At 39.8% G+C, this 20,704-nt stretch overlaps 1 protein-coding gene and 1 long non-coding RNA gene across 2 annotated transcripts in view; one reads left to right on the forward strand and one right to left on the reverse strand.

Moving 5' to 3' along the window:
- Nucleotides 1-20,704, forward strand: part of VSTM2B (V-set and transmembrane domain containing 2B) — a 141,442-nt gene that overhangs the window by 47,549 nt on the left and 73,189 nt on the right. The window lies entirely within an intron of this gene.
- LOC116793501 lies at nucleotides 9,648-10,718 on the reverse strand. Its single transcript, XR_004359506.1, has 3 exons — nucleotides 10,606-10,718; nucleotides 10,143-10,236; nucleotides 9,648-9,762 (listed from the first exon to the last, which is right to left on the reverse strand). It is a non-coding gene; the product is annotated as an uncharacterized LOC116793501 (long non-coding RNA).

Below are 20,704 nucleotides of genomic sequence, written 5' to 3' on the forward strand. Positions count from 1 at the left end.
CATTAATTGGCATTTGGGAATGTGTGGCTTTGTCAAGACTCAAAAAAAAAAATCTGTTTTCGTGACAAAAAGAAATGAGAAGGGTTTTTTCTCACAATTCATTTATCTGTGTTCTGGGAACTTGCTAAGACAAAGAATAGACAGTTTCAAGTGTCCATGCTGAACACACAAAAGATAGGGTGAGGGCCGTGTTTCATCTCAGGTACCTCTTGTCTTAGTAAACACAGGGAATTTGTGGGTGTTCTGAGGTCTCATTCTGACCAAAAGTTTTATCTCAGACATGAAAATATGTCTATGTGAGATGATCAAAATTTATGGTCTTGTAAGGATTTGGCTTAAATGAATCTGATTTTTCTAACTGGAAGGAACCATTTTGCCACAATCTTCTGTGCTGGTGTTGGTAAAGATTCACTCATGCTCAAGAGGAGCTGCATGAACTGGCATGTTGCCACTGGCAGCATCTTTAGCACTTGTTGCACACTTCAGTTTTCTCAATAATCTGGAGGAAAACAGCCACTGCCACTGCAAACAGCTACAACTATCAACTAAACAATTTATAAAAAGGTTAGATTAGAATATCAATCAAGATGACAGGTTTTACAAAACTGACCTTTGTAAGCAAGAGAGAACTGGGTGAAAGTCACTTTGCATTCTGAATAATGCTGGTAAACTGCAGTGCAGATACTTCAGCCACTTTGACTGTGGGGACGAATGATCTGTGGTGGGATTTAGATTATAACAAGAAAAGTCTGTCTGTTCTTTCCATCCAGCCTCAAAGCTCTATCAACTGACCTCAGAATTGAGGTTAAAAAAGAATCTGTAATGTTAGCACCTAATAATATTGTGGTGTTACTGTGTTCTTTGAAATCACACTGCAAGTTTATAGCACTTTATAGTGATTTCATATTGATTTAGCATCAGAGGTTATCAAAATAGAATTTAACCCAAAGGTTATGTCCTTTCAGTGAGCCAGAATCTGAATTTGCTTCTTTATCTTACTCCCATCCACTAGCAAAATCCTGCCCTAGATTAAATGCTTTCGAAAATAACATCGTGAAACGATCAAGACTAGGGAAGAAATCAGCCTATACTTTATAGTGAGGTGGTAATAGGAACCAGCCTGGCTAGGATCACCAATATCAAGTTAATTAGACTGTGCCCAGGGCTGGGGCACCTGATGAGGTGAAACTCCAGGCTGCAGCTGTGAGTTTATGCAATTCATCATCAGGCAGCTGTCCTGGGCTGCAGACACCATCACTCTGTGGTCAGAGCTGTGTTTGCTTGCCTGGATTAGGCTGACTCAAACCTGTGCTTATGGGAAGGAGCAGCTCAGTGAAGACAAGCTCCAGAAGGAGAATCTTTAGGGTTTATCCCAGTCCTTGTACCTCCTATATTATGTTTCCCGTTTGATCCTTTCTAACTCAAAACAATTTTTTCTTTTGATTGATAATCTAATGTCCAAAAGCAAACAGAATACATCTACCTGGCTCTCTGCATCTTGTCATGATTTGCCAAAATTATTTTGGAATTTGATTTTTTTTCTGGGAAGTCTGTTAGCAGAAAAAGCAATCAGACTTAACAGCATGTATGTCCTCTAGCAAAACAAAAGCCCACATCTCCAGTATAGTAGGAGTAAAAGAAAAGGGGAAATTGGGACAGCAATAGGACTGAAACTTTTATTCTAAGTGCTTTTTTCTTTAGTACTGTGGTTCAGCTACTAGTCAGAGGCTGTCTAAACCATATTCTGCTTGTATTCTGAGATCTGCAGGTCTTATGGTTGTCTTATATGTACATCTGGCTTGCTGTGAGTAGTCTTAATGCTTTTTAAAATGTCATCTATCTCTGATAATGGGTTATTATTCAATACACCAAAGAACTGATGTCTGTTGTGAAGTGGACACAGCAGGAATGCAGCAAACACCATCAGTGGTGTCCTGGATAGGAGAGGAGCACAAAATTCAGTGATTTATTTCTCTGACACTTTATTCGTTAAGGCATTTGTCATTCCTGCTCTGTTTGGGGAGATATTATCCCACTGACTCTAGGCCAAACTGATGATATTTCACTTGTATCCACTGTAACTATATCTGTTGAGATTTTTCTTTTCCTTATAGGCTGTTTTTTCTTTTTGTGGAGTTATCTTGGCGAAATGGATAAATAAGATCTGTGTGCTGAAGGATTCAAATCCGGTTGTTCACGCCCAGCTCCCAGCCTGTTTGTAGCCTGCCATGGTCTGGGTGCAGAAGAATATCGTTCCTTTCACAGAAACACAGCTTGGTTGTCAGCCAAAGTTTCCTGTGAGAGACTTTCCTTCAAAATCCCAATGTTAGCATGAAGGGGAGAGCATGGAAAATGGTGCAGGCAGGAGCTGGGCTTGTGGCCTTGTGACATGGAAGTCTTTCACTGGCTCTGACCTGCTCATAATATGTTCACTCACAGGAATGAAGGTGAATTCCACTTATTTGTCATTCCCCCACTGCCAGTTCTTTTCTGCTGAACTGCCAGAGCCTTTGTTGCTGCTACAACTTTTAGTCTGAGACACAAAGTGAAGATTCACTAGAACAAGAAGAGATTCAGTTCACTGGTATTATCTGCCCATTTTTCCTGCCCCTTTCTTGTTCAGTCAAGGTTTGCTTCAGAAAATCTTTGGAGCAGACATAAAGGTGCAGAATTTCAAACTCAGTTATGCTGAGAAAAATGCCATCAGTGTTTTTTCAATAAACAAATAATGTCTCTTCCCCTCCCCTGTGCAAAGACACACAGTGTCAATAGAAACAATTACTTTGTTGTCAGTTAATTTAAAAAGCTACTTGGAGAGAAACAGGCAAGCAGTTTAGCAAGATTGATGTAAATGGTGGATTACTTAGGATAGATGTGGATCCAATCTAAAAACAGGAGGCTTCTTCTGTGTGTTGAGTCTTACATATATGTTGAGAAAGATTTGAATTAAGGAAAGTGATGTTTGGTTTTTTAAAAATATCTTTGTTTATAAAGCCTGCAGCTAAAGTGAAATAGGACCTGGATCCCAAACTAGTAATAGTAATTTTTTTTTCCCCAACTAAACTCAAACTCTGAATTTTTCTAGTAACTTATCAAGTTTTGCCCTTAAGTTTGCTCTGAGATGTCTGATGTAGGAACTCTAGTTTAATCATGTGTAACAATCAGTTTTAACAACACTGTTACTTCTTGAAATCACAATAACCCAGGTTTGCTGAGAGATCATATGGTGAGATATCTTCTTATTCCAATAAGAACAACAAATTGCTTTAAACAACTTGCCTTGAGGCAAACATACAAAGGTGAAAGTTCCTGCAAACCCTGTAGCATCTTTACCAGTTTTACTCTTTCATCAAATAAGTCTTGGCTAATCTGTAGTTACAGTATGTAGATGTTTTGTGATCAGTTTTCTTTGAAGCAGTTCAGTGAACATTAGAGTTTTGTTCTGAGCCTTAAAGGGCAGTAAACTTTATGGCTTTCTGGTAAACTTTTAAACTTTACACAGCCAGCTTTCTTCTTAACACCAGCCTAATTATAAAACTAATATTTTAAAAAGAAGCAGTTATGCAGATGACCCAGGTGTAAACACACACACAAAAAGAACAGAGAGTCTGCTTTCCAAAACTTGCAGGTGAGCACCATATACTGAACAATTCACCCAGACTGTGCTTCTGCCATTCCTGGCAGTTAAGCATACAGGCATTAGTACTTCTTTTAAACTAATTTGATACAGATCATTTTGGGCAGACTGTGTTCAGGGGAATGGTGATCTTGAAAACTTATCCTTGGGTATGTAGAAGTCTGGGAAACTGGGACATGAGTCATGGAAATGCTTGCAAGTCTGCTTTCTTATAACTCTGGCAGTTTGGATTCTTACTTTGTCTGCAGGGCACAGATTAGGCTGGTGCATGGAGATGCAGGCAACTATCCCTATTTCAAAGTGACTTTTTTCTGCAATGTCTCAGTTTCCCTTTAAAAATGAAGTATAAAGGCTTTTCTGTGTGAAGAAATCAGGGTGAAGCGAGATGTGCTGCAAATTGATGGCATGACATCTTTTCTGCTCTACATACTCCTTCATGCAGTCTCCCTGGTCATGGTTAAAGACATTCCCTTTCCCCTGCCTCTCCCAAATGAAATAGTTATAAGTGATGGAGAGATGTCAACTAAGCCTGAAGGGAACCTGCTATGATAGTTTGGAGAGCTGCAAACTGCCTTATTTATTCTGGCACAACGTTAATCAGCTGTCCTGCACAATCAGCTACATGTCACCCTTGTTAACAATTTAATTCTCCCTGTGAAAAAGGGAGGGAGAGGATGATGGATATTTATAGTTCTGTCTTTGAGACCTCTCATTTAGTGCCACCAAGAGAAGGCAGTTACTGCCTTCAGCATGAGCACCACTACGGGTGTCCAGAATCCACCCTGACCAGAGTAGGATAATGAGGAGCCTGTATGGACTCAATGAATTTATTGCAACTCACATGCCAGGTTTCTTTTCAGCTTCCAGAGCCTTGTCATCCTTTGCTTCACATGGATCTATAGCTATGCATGTATCTGCATTTCCTCATTCTCTGCCTCCTGCTTAAAGAGATTTAGCTGTGCAGTGGGAAACAATATTTTTAAGGAAAAAAAAATTGCCTTTCTGAACCACAGCTGCAGGTTCAGTTGAAGTTTAAGAGGTTTAAGAGGTTTATGTTGCAGACCAGTTCTTAATCTGAACAAAATTATACCTGCTTTTAATACAGGTAAAGACTTCCCACTGGGAAGCAGAAAAGAATGAGTTCAGATAAGTGGCAAAAACAGTAAAACAGAGAGGGCAAAATGTAAATATTCAAAGTGACCAGCAGAAAACATTTGGCATTCATAAAAAGGCAGATTTGCAGGCACGTGGAAAAAGAGGCTGATGGCTGTAATAGCAGGAGCAGCAGCATCTGAGGCAGAAATGAGAGAAATGGTAGTAGCTGGGACAGGAACAGATGCTGAAATAGCAATAGCAGTAATATCTCCTTGCACTGCACACCCGAACCACCCATTTAGGGGTGGCCAAATAGACTGTTACAAAGCAAACAGACCATTATGGTCCATTGTACAAATATGTATTTGGAAAAATGTTGATGTGCAGTGGCGTGGTGGAACAGAAGTTGCTGTGTGTGTTAAGCAGCCCTGGATCCAGGCCATTCATTAGCAGCAGCCTCTCTGCAGAGGGGCCTCTTTTCCTTTCTGTGAGAGGCAGTAATAAAACCACTCCAAAATTTCCAGATATACTTTTAGATTTTTAGTCATTGGGTTTTAGTTTCATAATTATTTTTTTTAAGGGAAAATACTTTGGGCACCAAATCTGTCTTCCTCAAAGGTTCTCTACATTCCTTAACACATTTTTTCCTGGATGATTTCCAGGGTGATTTTCACAGCTCCTGTTTAAGGCCAATGCCTTCTCCTTTAAAAAAAGTTGCTCTGGTCTTTTAGATGTTACAACTCCACATTCTCCCTTTGAATTATGTTGTGCTGCAGCAACTTAGCAGAGAAACAAGCCTCTTGACTTCTGTTTGAAAAGTGGTACTTCAATTCTTAATTAAAAATCAGTTACTACAGTTATGTCAGCTGACTTTGCAGTGGGTTTGGATTAGGAGCATGCATGTACATACATTGCCTATGTGGAATAATTAGATTTCCCATCCAGTCCTCATAAGACGTCTTCACACATTTAAAATCTCAATTCATTGTTTTATTGGAAAAAAACAAAGTATAGGGAAGACCCTTTTTGCCTTTCAGCATAAAAAGGACTCTCTGAATAGTCTGTGTGCAATATAAGTTGCTTTAAAGACAATTTCTTAGAGGAGCAGGACCTTGATTCAGCAAATTCTGAATCTAAGCACTGGTGCTTAGCCCTGCACTCAGGAGCTGCCAGACTGCAGTAGCAAAGCACTTTGTTCAGTGCTGTGCGTGACTGGTTTTAACAGTTCAAGTATCCTGTTAATCAAAATTGGGTGTCTGTGCTGTGGGCATCTTCCAGCACTTGCTTCCACTGGCCAGGCTCTGACCTTCCAGGCACATGTGCACAGCTCTGCTGCCCTTGTTGAAGTTTTTGCCCCCAAGTATAACCTAAAAATGTCCAGTCATTTAATTGTAATAATAAAGAAATTGTCCCCCATGCAAAGATGTCTGATGGTGCCTTTAACCTTGGAGCTAAATTTTAGATCTAAATTCTAATTTCTAGTAAACTTAGGATTAAAATGGAGATGTTGATACAGCAGAATCGCTGCCATAAAGAGAGCAAGTCACACTCTTTATTGTAACAGCTCTTGATTGCCTAGCAAAGAAATGCATAATGAATAAACATTATTTTAAAAAGCTTGATAGCACAATGAATTTTTCAGTGGGAGAAACAGAAGAGAGAGTATTTAAAAATACATGAGTTTCATATTTGATTATAAGTCAAGAAGCAGCAGAAAGAACCAAAAAAATTGATAGCAATGGCAGCAGGCACCAAGCTTTCAGTCTTGAATTAATGAGGTAATTCATAATAGAGAGGGAGTGACATAGTGATTAGTTAATTACTGTGCAGAAACATACAATTAATGCACAACTGGAATTAGTATACAATGAATTAAACTGCCACAAAATGCAAGCACCAAAAATTGAGAAGGAAACCTTGATTGTTGATTGAAGCTGTTATTACAGCAAAAAGTCTATTGAAATCACAATAGTTTAGCTCTCAACGTGTTTTGTTTGTGTGATCTGATTCCAACCTGTTAATAGGAATGCTGTGATGGGGAGTGTGCATTCATTACAAACTCATGTGCACACAGGGGCAAATGAGACTGTAGGGCCAAAGGGCTACCAAGGCAGACTGATGGGAAGCTTGTGTGCTTTGCAACAGGAATCCTCTGCAACTTTTGACAAAACTAATAGGTATTAGTTTTGGCTGGGCTGCCCTGTCATCAACCTGTCATCGACCCAGGGATGTTTCATCCCATCCCAAGGCTGCCAAGGAGTGATGAGGCACAGAAGAGAGCTGTTCCTGCCCATGGATCCCACACCAGAAGCCCTGTTGCAGCTGCTCCACGGGCTTTGCTGTACATTTGGTATCTTGTATGAGTGCAGAGGTAAGGAGTGATTTTGCACATGGGTGTAGGTATCTATTTTGTGTGATCTTTATGGACCATAAAGCGTAAGGGCAGCTGCCAGGTCAGGAGCAAATGGTGTTTACCAAGGGAGTCTCTTTTCCTTCTGAGAGAGTAGGGGTTAGAAAAGGTTCAATAGTGTGAGGGAAGGAAATATCTCAGACTACATCACATCATAACATGCCTTGGGTCTGTTTTAAGCTATGCCAGTGGAAAAAGCCTGTTCATCTTTATCTGTCTATCTATCTATCTATCTGTCTATCTATCAATCAATCTGTCTATCTTCTATATGTATAGCAATCACAGTATAGCATGTTGCACAGCACAGGCTGCATGGGGGCTGCAGGAACTGTGCTACAGCTCACAGCAGCTTAACAGAAGGCTGCAAACCTTGGTCTGCAGATGCTGCATTTGGTGGAGCATTTCTGCAGCAGTTCAGACAAGAGTTTGCAAGTGCATGTTTTTAGCTTAGATTGCAGGAAATTGAGCTGATAGGATTGAAAGATCATACTAGTCTCAAAATATTATCTCTCTTTCCATTTAGCAGTGTAAATAAGAGGTATTTTAGATCTAAAATAAGATCTGGTTTCTATCCCAAGGAATTAAAAATCTGAAGTAGAAAAGTAATTTATAATAGTGTACCTAAAGATATCCTTAAGGGAATTAGGTGGAAGAGGAAAACTAGAATCTGCATTTTGCAGAAGGTGCTTTATGCGTGGAAACTCTGAAGTCATGATCATTGATTTAGTGTCTTGGATATTTGTTGTGGTCTAACATGTACTGCATTGCTGATACTTTATTTCAGCTGAATTTGAAAATAAGTGGTAGTGCATTTTCTTGGGACATGGTATTTTACCCTTTACCCTTTTACTTCAGATGGCTTATAAAGATCAATGAATTAATAGCAAAAACATTTTCAAAATAGTATAGTCAACTTTTATGTCAATATGAAAGTATTAGTGGTATATAGTGTTACAGCGTTATAAAAATGCAAAAATTTCTGGACAGAAACAGGAAAAAAATTATTAACTGATAATTTTAAGTGTCTTACTGAAAGAAAGCTTTTATCTTAGAAATAGTTAAGATTTAGAAAAGAAAATCTAAAATAGAAATTCTAACACTCTTCTTCCAAGGGCCCCAATTTAGCAAAGAACTCAAACACTGTTAATTTAGTTACTCAGAAAGACTCTGCCAGACAAGCAAAGGTCTCTGAAAGCCTTTCATTATTGTCACCAGAAGCTGTAAGAAAGTCACTAATTTTGTCCAGGTAATTTCTGAAACAGACCTTTTTTCAATAAGTGTGAGAAAGTCCACCTTTAGTAAGTGCTGAAGTCTGACCCTTTAAGTTGAGGACAAAAATCTCACTAAATTAAATTGCTGGCATTGGTGATGCTGGGAGTTACAGCAGGGATGAGGCTCCTGGGCTGTGTGTGACTGCTGGAGTGCTGCATCTTCCTCTCCTCTTCCTGCTTTTCCATAAGATACCACAAAGATTTCAGCAAAACAAAACCTTTAGAAATATCCCCCACCACAAATCAGCAAATTGCTGGCTTTGTCACATGTGAATTATTTTGAAAACAGGCTTGGACTTCTCTTCATTGCTTGCTGAAATAATTTTCATAATCAGATGTCTCTACCAAGATCTGGTTAAAATTGGTACTATGTCACTCAATCTGCCTTTACCAAATTAGAAGAAAATTGGGGTTTATCCAGCCTTATCTCAGATTTCTTTCTCTTTCTCCTATCCCTCTCTCCCACTGCTGTTCCACTGAGAAATTAACTCAGCCTTTCTGTCAGTGTGAGGGCTGGGTTGGGAATAGCAGGAAAACCTCAGTTACTAGGAAAGGTATTAGTTTATAATAAAGTGCTGATCCTTGAAATGTTATTTTGCTGTTTGAATACAGTAAAATAAACAGCAACAGAAAACCAAGTACTCTGTTAATTTAAATGGTTGGCTTCTTAATATTTACAATATTCTAAGCAACAGAAATAACTGTCTCTGCTTGTAGAAGTTATTTCAGCAGTATTGTCATGAAATGATCATGCTTTTTCACAGATATTAAGTGGGTATGAAGTTTTTGGTATTCTGTGCTGTAGCTGAGGAGGAGGGAAACTTCCCAGTGATTAACAGTTACAGGCTTCTCTCCTCACCAATAAAGCAAATAATTTACTAATGACTCTTCTCAAAGATGCTTCTGTTGACATGAGCGAAGCAGAAAAACATGCTGCTCATCTTCAGCTCTTAGTGTGGGGAGAGCTGCCTTTCTGGAATAGGTGCCATTTAAGGTAGAAATGGATGTGATTCAGTGTTTGCAGCCAGGAAAGCAGTAAAATCTGGATCTGCTAAACACACCTGTACAATAATGCTGACTTATATGCTGTAAGTCTTTTTTCTAAATTAATCATTTTGAAGTATGTTGCTCTTGACCATTGGCTCCCAAGCACTGATGAGGTTTTTTCTCTAAAGTAAAGTATTAACAATAGCAACAAATCTCAAAAGCTGGGAGGTTTTAATTATTTGCCATTTCCATGGTTGGGTTTTAGCTGAGATCAAAACCCCTAAGAATGATAAAGGCTGATTTCAGAGTTCTTGAGTCCAGGATTTGCCAACACTTTCACAAGAGGCAAGTGGTATTTCAGGCTGTAAAAGAAATTGTCCTTTACAGAACATGTGACAAAGCTTTTTCTTTGATAACATCATCCTGTGTCACAGAAAAATTTCCTGTGCTCCATTCTGAGGAAGAAAATATTTTACCCTAATGGCAAACTAAAAGTAAATTGCTGTGTGCTGAAGAGCAGAGAGTGAGTAGGGAAAGGTTCTGCTGTAGCCTAACAAGAAAGGAATTACTTTGTATTACCTCAGATGCTTTTTTTGGTACAGCAAAGACCTGCATCATAAAATACAAAATGGTCTGAAGGGCTTTAAACTTTGCACACCACAAAATGCATTATGCAGCTCCATCAGACATGAGCGAGGGTTGTGCCACTTTCCACCCTGCACAGGTAGAAGCTGGAGTTTACCTCAGTTATTCTTCTGCAGAGGTTTGAGACTTGAAGGAACATTTTTCTTCTCTCTGATGTGAAGCTTTAGTTCCTTCTTCTGGAAATGGGAAATCTGCAGGTAGATTTGGAACAATTCAACATATTGAATGTTCTTAATCCAACAGGTACTGAGTCTGACTGGATAGACAGTGAAACTTCAGTTACTCAGGCAGGGGATATGGGATTTAGTTTGGGGGCAGAAAGATTAACAGCCAGTGACCATGATCTGTGTCAGAAAACCAGCCCCTTACTACAGGGGCTATGAAGATGTACTTGCAAGTTTTTATTTATTATCCATTCGGTCAGCTAGTCTCATCTTGGAGTCTTTATTCTCAAATTAAAAAACAAACAAACAAACAAAAACACAAACAAACAACAACCACCAAAAAGCAAACAACAGTTCCCTCGTTTGTCCCAAAAAATTAAACACAGATTCTATCACCTTGCCCCAACAAAACCACTGCACAGGGGTGGATGGCAAATTGCTGCCATGGCTTCATGAAAACTTCAGAAAACACAGTGTGTTGTTTCTTCAGACTCAGTTTTGCCAGACTGAGTCTGAAAATACTGTGCTGAATTCCCTGAGTTCTGGAATTATAACAACATGTCACAAATAGATGCCTGGCAATGCACAGCCTCACCAGACAGAGTGACAGAGCAGCACATCAAGGCTGCCCCTGGTGTATCTCCACTGACATCGTTGCACCAGGGATGAGTTCCACAGACACCACAGGAGGGAAGGGTCCTGTGCATCAGGCACAGGCACAGATCCTGGCTCACGTGAGTGATTATCTCATGTTAAAAAAAGCAAATGTAAAACTAAATCATCCCCGTGAATATGTAACTGAGAAAGTTTTACTTATACATCAAATGATTATTCAAATAACATCTAGATGTGGATGGCCTCAACAGAGATCTAAGCACTGAAATAAGTTTTAGTCTAGTATATATTTTATGTTTAAACATAAATATAAATGTATAATATAGATAATATTTTTGTACAAAAATACCATTTCAGCGTTACTGTACGGAGGGGTTTTTAAGTGGGCATTTGGATGCTATATGTGGCTATACCTCTTATATCTAGGTGAACTGAGAGAAATAGGGAGGAAATACTCACCTCCTTAGATGCTAAAAATGAGGTGCAGCTACAGTCTAGCTCTGCAGTGTTCCCTTACAGCAATGGGGAATGGAGTGAAAAAAACACGAGTTCATTTAACATGGAGGAAAAGAAAGGAAGATGGTAACATGTTGACCAGTACTAAATGACATTTACACAAGAGGTTTATTCATCAGGCTCCTGTACCATTTCTGAAAATGTGCTCAAGTGTTTTTTTCTTTTATTTCCCTCCCTTTTCCTGCATTTCTAAATGCATCCCTCGTATCTGTTGTTTTTAGAGCACCTGCAAACTTAACGTTTAGGTGCAAGGTCTGGCAGCAATCAGGTATCATACTCTGACATTCGCTTTCCTACATGTTATATTTTATTTTACAACGTCATAGGAACACCAAACAAGTTTTCTATTAGCTTTAATTTTTCTTTCTCCTTTCCTTGCTCTGTGAGGGTAGCACACCTCTCAGGATATTTTAAAATACCTTCAACATTTTCTCTGGATAATTCCATTTCTGAATGCCTATTCACATTCTCCCCACATATTTCTCTTAATATCTGATATTTTTCAAAGATTGGAAGGCAACATTGCACAGTAAAAACAGTTGACATATTTGATTTCTCTCTCTGCATCTCTCAGGTGGTAGCATTTGTCATCCCAGGGCAGAGCAGCTGTTACAAAGCTTTATGGTGAATTGTCCATGTTTACCGTCCTTCAGAATGGCATTTTTGCAAGTCTTTTCCTTAAATTGTTTATTGCAGAGCCCTATTTTAAGCTCTGTCTCTCCATACAGGCTGAACTGAATAGAGGGGCACTTACTGCCTTGTGGGAAGTGCAGTCTGGTCTGAGCGCTCTTGCCAACAGTCGGGTTTTTACATTGATTTCAAGGGGCTGCTGATCAAATCTCTGTACTGTGAGCTGCAGCTCAGTTTCTCCCAGTGAATAGCTTCCTATGCTTGAGGTATTCAGGAGTATGATCTCCTCCACTCCAAAAAGCTCTGTGAGAAATTTGTCTAATATTTCTCATCTTCCCATTGATGCCAGTCCCTCAGATGTGTTTGTATCTGCTCTGGCAGAGCTAGATCTCCTGTAGTCTCAAACAAGATTTTTCTTTTTTTCTTTTCCTTTATTTTTGAGGGGGAATAGGAAAATATGGTCCTGTGCTTTTGAGTCCTATGTTCTTTTAATGCTCATGGCCATCTGTGCACTGAGGCATGACTATGTATTAAGAACTGGATTACAATGCAATACTCTTTTCTTGGGTTTGGTATTGTTCCCTATCTTTCACCTTCTTTATTCCTGCTTTTTTCTGATTTCCAGACTGTATTTCTTATGCAGTGCCAAATTTTTCTGTTTCTTTTGCTCATCAATAGGACTTTAACTTCACTTTCGGTGAAATTAAATTATAAAATAGGTTATGCTTTAATATAATTCAGATACTACTATCTGGTGGACATTTTTAACCTCTGAACTTAAAAATTCAAAAACATACCCTGAAATATTTTTCAGTTCTCTTGGAACTAAAAAACTTTTCATTTGGCTAAGCCAGATCTGACACATGAAGCAGCTCTGTAGGATGAACCTTCCTTAGTCTCAGGAAAGTGCAGCATCATTATTAGGGAATTCCTAAACCAAGGCCACTCTCATGCAAGGGAGCAGCCTCATGGTGGAGCAATATATTTTAGATGAAGATCAGTTTTCTGAATCAGTTTTCTTTACTGATATCAGTTACTTTTTGGGGTGGATCAGGACCAGCTACCACGTTAGATCCCATGTATTTTTCTATAATGTCTTCTTTAGTGTGCTGGTATAGATGGACTGATTTTCATCTGTTTAGGGAGTACAGAAAGGTGAGGGAATGAGGGTGGATTCCTGAGGAACAGGATGTGTCTGGGATACTGTGGAGGCAAATAAATTTTTGTCTATAGGCAATGGCTATCCATGACAGACTCCATGCAGATTAAGCAATTAAAGATTATGGTAAAAGCCATGGTGATGAAAGCCCTTGAGACTGTTGGCCAATTTCCACAGGAAAGAGCAATGCAAATATATGCAGAAATGCCATCAGTTCAAACCTCTGCTCTAGATCCAACATGGAAAGGTTTCAGCAGGTTTGAGATAATTTGGGAGGAAGGAGAATTACTTCAGATCCCTAGGCTGCACTCAGGGTCCCTCCTGTGTTCATCAAACACTCAGACAGCCCCATGGATAGGATGATGGCCTCTCTTGGATATCCAGTTTCCTTGCAGAAAGTCTGTTCTCTCCGGCAGGTTTTGCCACAGAATGTTTTTCCTCCAGCTTTATGCTGCATATTTAGTTCTTCAAACTGCTCAGAACCCGAGTGAAAATGAAAGCAAGAGGCAGCAGGAGGTGCTTTGGATAGTTTCCAGATACGTACTTATCTTCCTGAGCATACATCCTCTGGCTCTCCTAAGCACACTGAGTGCTGCACTCAGGGCAGTGAGGAAAGTGCACGGTCAAGTAAAGCAATCAGTGTTATCTGAAGCCCACTGAGTCTTTTCCTTTATCCAAAACTGTCCCCGTACCATTAGCCTTAAATGACTGGTGGCTGCTAAAATATCTGTAATCTTTGCAAACTGGAGACACAGTGAGGTTTCCTGACTTCTCTGCATAACCCAGCATTTCTGCAGTGTATAAAAAGCCTCTGTGAACACTCACAAAGGGCCAGTGCCTCAGCTGAGGCCCTTTGACTTCGCTGGACCTTTGCCAGCCTCCACCAGCCGAGAACCTTTTTTCTTGTATTTTCTAAAGATACTATTGGGAAAACACTTTTGAAATCCAATGAACAAAGTTCAGTCAATAAAAAGTGAGAAAAAAATAGCAAGTACAGCAATTGAATGAGTAAAATTGAATTCAGAGGTGGCTGAATGCTGCTGGTTGATGCATTTTTCTATCTGATATTACTGATTTGGCAAAATGGGAACATTTCCCAAAAATGCATCAGGTTTTATCAGAATGCTATGGGAAATCATTGGAACCTTTTCGTGTCAAACATTTTATTTTGGCTATCATGCAATGAAGATTGAAAAATCCCTCTGGACACAAAGCAGTTTGATCCTCCTGAAAGAAAATATTTCTGAAATCTCATTTTGCTGTAAATTGCTACATTTCAGCTTGTTACTCAAATCTGACAAGAAAACAAATGCCAAAATTCCCAACAGAAAGGAGATTTAACACAATTTTAATAAGGACCTGTTTTAATAGGAAGTTGAGAACTATGAGTGAACTAGGCAATCTTATTTTTAGCAGGGGTATGCATTACAAATGAAATCCTCACAGTCACTTAATAGAAAACAATATAATATTAAATAGTATCACAGCATTTAAAGACAACGTGTCATTTTCCTCTGCCTGTGTTTAACCAACACGAGTTTCACAAGCTCTCAGTCTTAAGTGCAGAATGCAGACACTTGCTGGACTCAGGAACAGGTTATTGGCATAAGCATATCTGACTTTTCTTAACACATTTCTAGATGAAATATGAGAATGCAATAGGCAACAGAGTCAGAGGCAAGAGGATGTCTAAGCCTGCCAGTCCCACTAAGAGCTGGGATAGGAAGAGTGATTTTTTACTTGGGCGCCTTCTGCTGACAAAATTGTTGAGGATTGTTATTTGGAGTATTCAGCACTTGAGTTTCTGGTATTTTCATGCTGTTTTTCCCCACAGATTATTTTCCTGTTGGTAAGCAGTTGACGGAGGAGATAATACATTACCTCTGCAAAATTATCAATGCTAGAAATTTGATCCATTCTCTGAGGTGGGCTGTGCTGGTAAGGCAGGTATTTTTAGAGATCTTATATTGAACAGGAATATTTTTTTTTATTTTTTTTTTATTTTTTTTTGCTTTGAATAATGTAAACCATTTATCTTCTTTTCTGCCTCTGGAGAGAACATTTTCTGTAACTTAAAAAAAGGCAATAAAAATACTTATCTGAAAAGCACACCACACCTTGGAGGTGCGTAAGTTTTCCTTGTATCAGAGCTCCTTTGGAGTCATTCCCCTGGCAGAGTTCCTTAAAAACTGCAGGAATGGGCTTCTCCATTAAGAATAAGGTAAGTCCAAAGTGCACTTTCATGACCCAATTTGGGGATTTATTCCTCTCTTCTGTATTGATAAAAAGTCCCTTCTATTTCAAATGAAATATATTCACAGTACTGGGCCTGAGTTCTCAGCTCATAAGGATATTTGCATTCTGAAGGGGAGCTGATTTTGCTCTAATTCCACTGATTTCACATATTTTTTAGTTGTAAGGAGTAAAAGGTTTCTTAGAGCAGAGGATCATTATTGAGAGAAAGGATCTTAATATTCTCCTTCTGTTTCCTACCTAGATGTGGTGGGAAGATGAAAGTTAATCTCTAACCACTCCATTTCCTTTCAAAGAGGGAAGAGTCACTGAAGCATCATTTGTGTTTGTGAGCCCCACTGGAAAGAGCAGGTGAAGCATCAGATTCCTGCACTTACTGAAATTTTCCTGATTAGTTTTGCACCCTTTTATTCAGGAGCATGAGAGTGTGCCTGGCTTGGTCTGCAGAGGACATGGAGTTACACAGCTGCCAGTTCCACTGGGGTGTCACTGACTCTGAATCCACTCCCACCCTGTGCTGTTGGTATCTGTGCTAAGCAGCTTCCACTGCTCAGGCTGGATTTTCTGAAAACACTTGGGGCAGTGTCATCTTGTTCATCCTGTGTTTCAGGGCAGGAGGGATGGTTCTCATTTTGCTGTGCTTTCTGTGTGTGCTTATAGCAACTGCAAGAAATTGTGTACTTCAGTAATTCCTTTCCTGAGTCAGAACACTAATCCTAATCAGTTACAGACCATAGATTTCACAACCCATAATGTCAAAGTTTTCCAAAATTATGCTGCACAAGACTTTTTATGTTCAAGTCTTTATTTTCACCTCAAAGCCCATCGTAACTAGGGGAAACATAAATTACTATCTCTATATAAATAGATATTTTATGTATATATTTATTAATTTATGGAGCTAATTTTATATTTATATATCAGTAATGGTTATGCAAGGAGTAGAAATCCCAAATGCTTCCTTTTTTTTTTTTTTTTAATTTAGAAGGATGAGTCAGAATTTCCTGAAAAGTAAGTGTAGGCCATAAAATCTATACTTATTCTGAATTTTAAAACATTTGAGTAATATGCAATATGAATATTTGCCTTGCTTACCTCTCTCTGAAACCCCCTGATAGATATCATACTAGATTAAAAAAGTAGTAGAGTGACCCCCATTTGCCCCAAATGCCTTCTCTTAGATTCCACTGATGCCACCCTCGCTTAATTAAGGAACTCTTTAGGGATTATGCAAAAATCACACTCCATATCCTCTGCCTCTGATGCCCAACACACATCCTAATCCCAGGTTTAGCCATGGTCAGGTTGGCCACATTTTGCCATGAACAAAATCCAACAGGACCCCTGTGATGTCACGTCATATATTAATTCTTGAAGGCTTCTGGCATTCCAGCAGCCAGCGAGTTCCTCTGCTGCCCTTATACCTTAACCCAACCCTAAACTAGTTTTGCAAAGAGTATTGAGGTTTTTTACTTCCTTCTAAATTGTTTCCAGGCGGGTCAAACACATTATTTTGTTCCCCAGGTCAAACACAGCCGTTTTTAGTGACTCAGTGCACTGCCCTGGGTGAAGCTGACCCCCACCATCACAGGCAGGACTGTGCTCGTTTGCAGTTTTCCAGCGCCCAGAGGACACTTCTGTTTCTCCTGCAGGCTGTGCTTGGTTCATCTCTGGGTTAATGAAGATGCATTTCCAGCGCTGAGTGTGCTGTTGGTCTGAAGGAGCCCTGCAGCTCCTTGCCTGGCACTGAGCAGCCCCTTGGGGAAAGGGGACAGCTCCCGTGTAGCTCCAGGAACAGCCTCAGGACCGTTTCACAGGGGCTGTGTAGATTTATCCCTTGTGCTCTTGTTCAGAACCTGTGAAAGTGTCAGAAAGTTGTTAAAGACTGCAGTTGGGTTTGGCATGTCAAAGTGCTTTCCATAGAATATACACTGGTGGGCAAATGCCAGTAAGATCCCAGATGTCAGACATATAAATCTGTGCAGGAGAAGGAGTGCAACCTCAGTAGCACCAGATAATTGCTGTTATAGTTGTATCTCTCTGTACCACTTAGCTGTTCTTGGGTTTGTTTTTTTTCCCCTTGTCTAGTCTTTACTGTCACCTTATTTGATTTTGTGTCTCTTTTATAATTGAGTACCCATGAGCTACCTTTGTCAATTGCTGTATAAAATATTAAGGGGAAAATTCCTGTCATACAAGAAGGTGGGTACAGGAACAGATACTCTATAATAAGGAAGAGTGGTGTGAGAACAGGCTTGCCTGTTTGGGTTAAATAAGATCTCCTTCTTCCTGTAAAATTATAATTTAGTCAGGGTAAATATTAGTTCTATGACTGATTGACATACAAATTAGGCTTTCCACAATGCTTTGTCTCAGGCAGCAACAACAGCATGACATTCTCCAGGCATTCAAGCTGTTTTGTGTATGCAGGGGCTTTACAAGAGAGCTCTCTGGTGAAAAGCTTGCCCTATTCCTAGGTCTCTTTTCATAGCAAATCTGACCCATTCATTACTGCAAATGGCTCTGGGAGGGCTGTGTGCTCCAGGGAGTAAGGAGTAGGTCTTTGGCAACAAGCTGCTGAATGCAGATTTCTGTGTTAATTTGTTCTGTAGGTCACTGTTCATGGGAAGCTGTTGAGTAGGATTATTTTTATTGTTTTGGCTTTTTTTATTTTTTTTTCAACTTGCATTTTATACTTTTAAAAAGTGATTTTTTTGTTTATGTCAAGACAGTTATCTCAGTCTACCTTCTCTTGATAGTGGATTTTTCTCCTTTTGTACCCCAGTTTTGTCCTTACTCTTCCTTCAGCTTGGGTTCTGTCACTGGGTTTTGAGTAGTCTGTATTTTGTATCCAGTAAGACCTATCCATCTTTGCTTTATTTTCCACTTGCCCTTTTTCTAATTGCTTTTGTGGCTAAGTGAAAACTATTACCAGAGCAGTTCTAATACGAGTAGAGATTTCTGTTAACCTTAAAAACCTCAACTTGCATGTACTTCATGACGCTGAGATGTCTCTTTTGAGGCTGTGAGTTTAGATACCTCTTGCTACTTGGATCAAACCTGAAGCCCTCAGCAAAGATTTTTGGACATTGGGATTTTATGGTGATCTGTTACCCTGGGAGGCTGAATGGGATGGGACAAGAAAATACATGTGGAAGTTGCTACAAAAATGATGCTTTCAGTGTGATGATATGTCCTCTGCTAGTGAGCTGTGGGCTGTTCCTTACACTGTTGACCTCCACTGTCCATCAGGGCTCTCCAAAGGCATTATTAAAAGGGTAGAGAAGCTGGAGCTGTTTCTTGTGGCAGAGTAAATCAATTCCCATGACTTTTGTCAGATAAACCCACTTTAAATGTGAAACTTACTGGATTTTTCCCATACTCTTGGCAGCCTCAATATATGTTAAAGTGTTTGACTCCAGAGGGTTCCGAGGGGTATGTGTATGCTCTCTGCCACCCTCCAGGAAATAACCTGTTCTTTTGAAACACACATTGTATGTCAAAAATAACAGTTTGATAGTACAGAGCAGTGTGGTATGAAGTGGTTTAAACTTTGTTGACTTAAGTGCTTTCCACAGGAATCCAGGGGGCTGCAACCATTCCCCAAACAGCTATGTTTTCCTAAGAAAATACATTTAGGTAGTCAAATTAAAACAATTACCATGTTTCTTGAAAGAAATTAAATATTTCTTTGAAAGAAATAAGGTAGAATAAAAAGAAGGGGTCATTTTTTTTTTTTCACTTTACCATTAAGCAGACTGTCTGACCTCTGGCTGACAGAAAAAGAAGCAATTCCACTGGAAAAGAACTTATTTCATTCACAAGTGATGAAATGTCATTGCTGGGAAAATGCAGAAAAGATTGTGTAGGACAGATTCTGGATGGCTTGTGTAGGGCAGTGATCCCAGGTGGCCCTCTCCATTTTACAGCATCACAGCAGTGCTCCTGGAGGGGAGCAGCAATCCTGACATCTATGTCAGCCTCGGATACAACAACTGCCTGTGACAGACAGGTCACTCTCCGCAGTCCTGCAGCAAGTCACTGCTGTTTTAAAATTCTTGGGGTGATGTGGAATTGCTTAGTGCCCACCACTTGATAGGCTGGCTCGTTATTAAGTTCAGCTGCAGACATGCTTTGATTGAAGTATGTCAGCACCGAGTTGTGAGCTGCCAGAGTTTGTGGTTGAGATAGACCATCTCACATTAATCAGCTCTTTGGCCTTGGCACTGACCCCTCTGCTTTGTCGAGTTGCCCAAGGGGACCAGGCCACTCACCACAGCCCTCACAACTGCTGCAAACCCCCGGGCTGCTTACAGGACTTTAGCCCTTGTAAACACTCGGGCTGTGGCCTTTCTTGGCTTTCTTTTCCAAGGACAGCAAAATGAAATAACTGCTTCTCTCCTTTTGTACTTGTGTGCGGACACTGATCGTTAACGGGCTGGCTTTTCTGGGCTTGTGTTTAATGTATCAGAGCATCTTTTGTGCTGCACAATTGCAGTTGTTTCAGGCAATTGTTGCAAGCATGTTAGAGCAAGCTTTTGCAGAGGGTTCTCTAGGCTGCCTGTCTGCTATCCAGGATAAATTTGTAATCAGGTTACTTGTGTCAGAGCTGCATCCTGGCCTCTCCTGCTGATGTTGATTGTCCCAGTCTGTTTTCCCTGAATGTGAATTTAGGTTGTTTCAGACTCAGTTCTTGTGCTAAAATTTAAACAAAGGAGAGGATGCCACTGGCACACAGGAGACTTGCTTCTCCAACCTGGGAAATGCTTCTGGTGTGAGGAATGGTGGACAGTTGATAATCCAACATAAAGTTCAGCTGCAACCTTGTCCTCTTCACTGCCTTTCTTTAACCAACAAGATATATAAAGAAGAAAAACCCACATTATCCAAGTAGATTAAGTAATAATTCTTCATTTTTTTTTTTCAAGGCATATATACTGTGATCATTAAGGCCAAAGCCACTGAGAGCACTTGACCTGTGAGCTGACTCTATTGAATAAGCCAACTGGCTTATTTCTCACAAAGCCAAAATACAACATTTGCAGATGTTGTGAGTGTTCAAGCAAGCTACAGTGGAAATGGGAAAAGGCTTTCTTTCCAGTACTCTTCATGATCAGAATTAAACATTTACCATTGACACTGATCTAGGTGGTAGACCTTGGGTGTTTCTCACTAAATTTCCTGTGATACACCAATTTTCTTCACTTCTTCACATCCCTGGTTACCACTGCATTTGTTCTCTGCAGTTCAAAAGTGCAGAGACCATATCATTACTCAAGGATGTTTTGGCATCTTTACAAAGGCTGAGAAAAAAGCTCCACA

Source organism: Chiroxiphia lanceolata, chromosome 13, assembly GCF_009829145.1.
Source record: "Chiroxiphia lanceolata isolate bChiLan1 chromosome 13, bChiLan1.pri, whole genome shotgun sequence".
Taxonomy (NCBI): domain Eukaryota; kingdom Metazoa; phylum Chordata; class Aves; order Passeriformes; family Pipridae; genus Chiroxiphia; species Chiroxiphia lanceolata.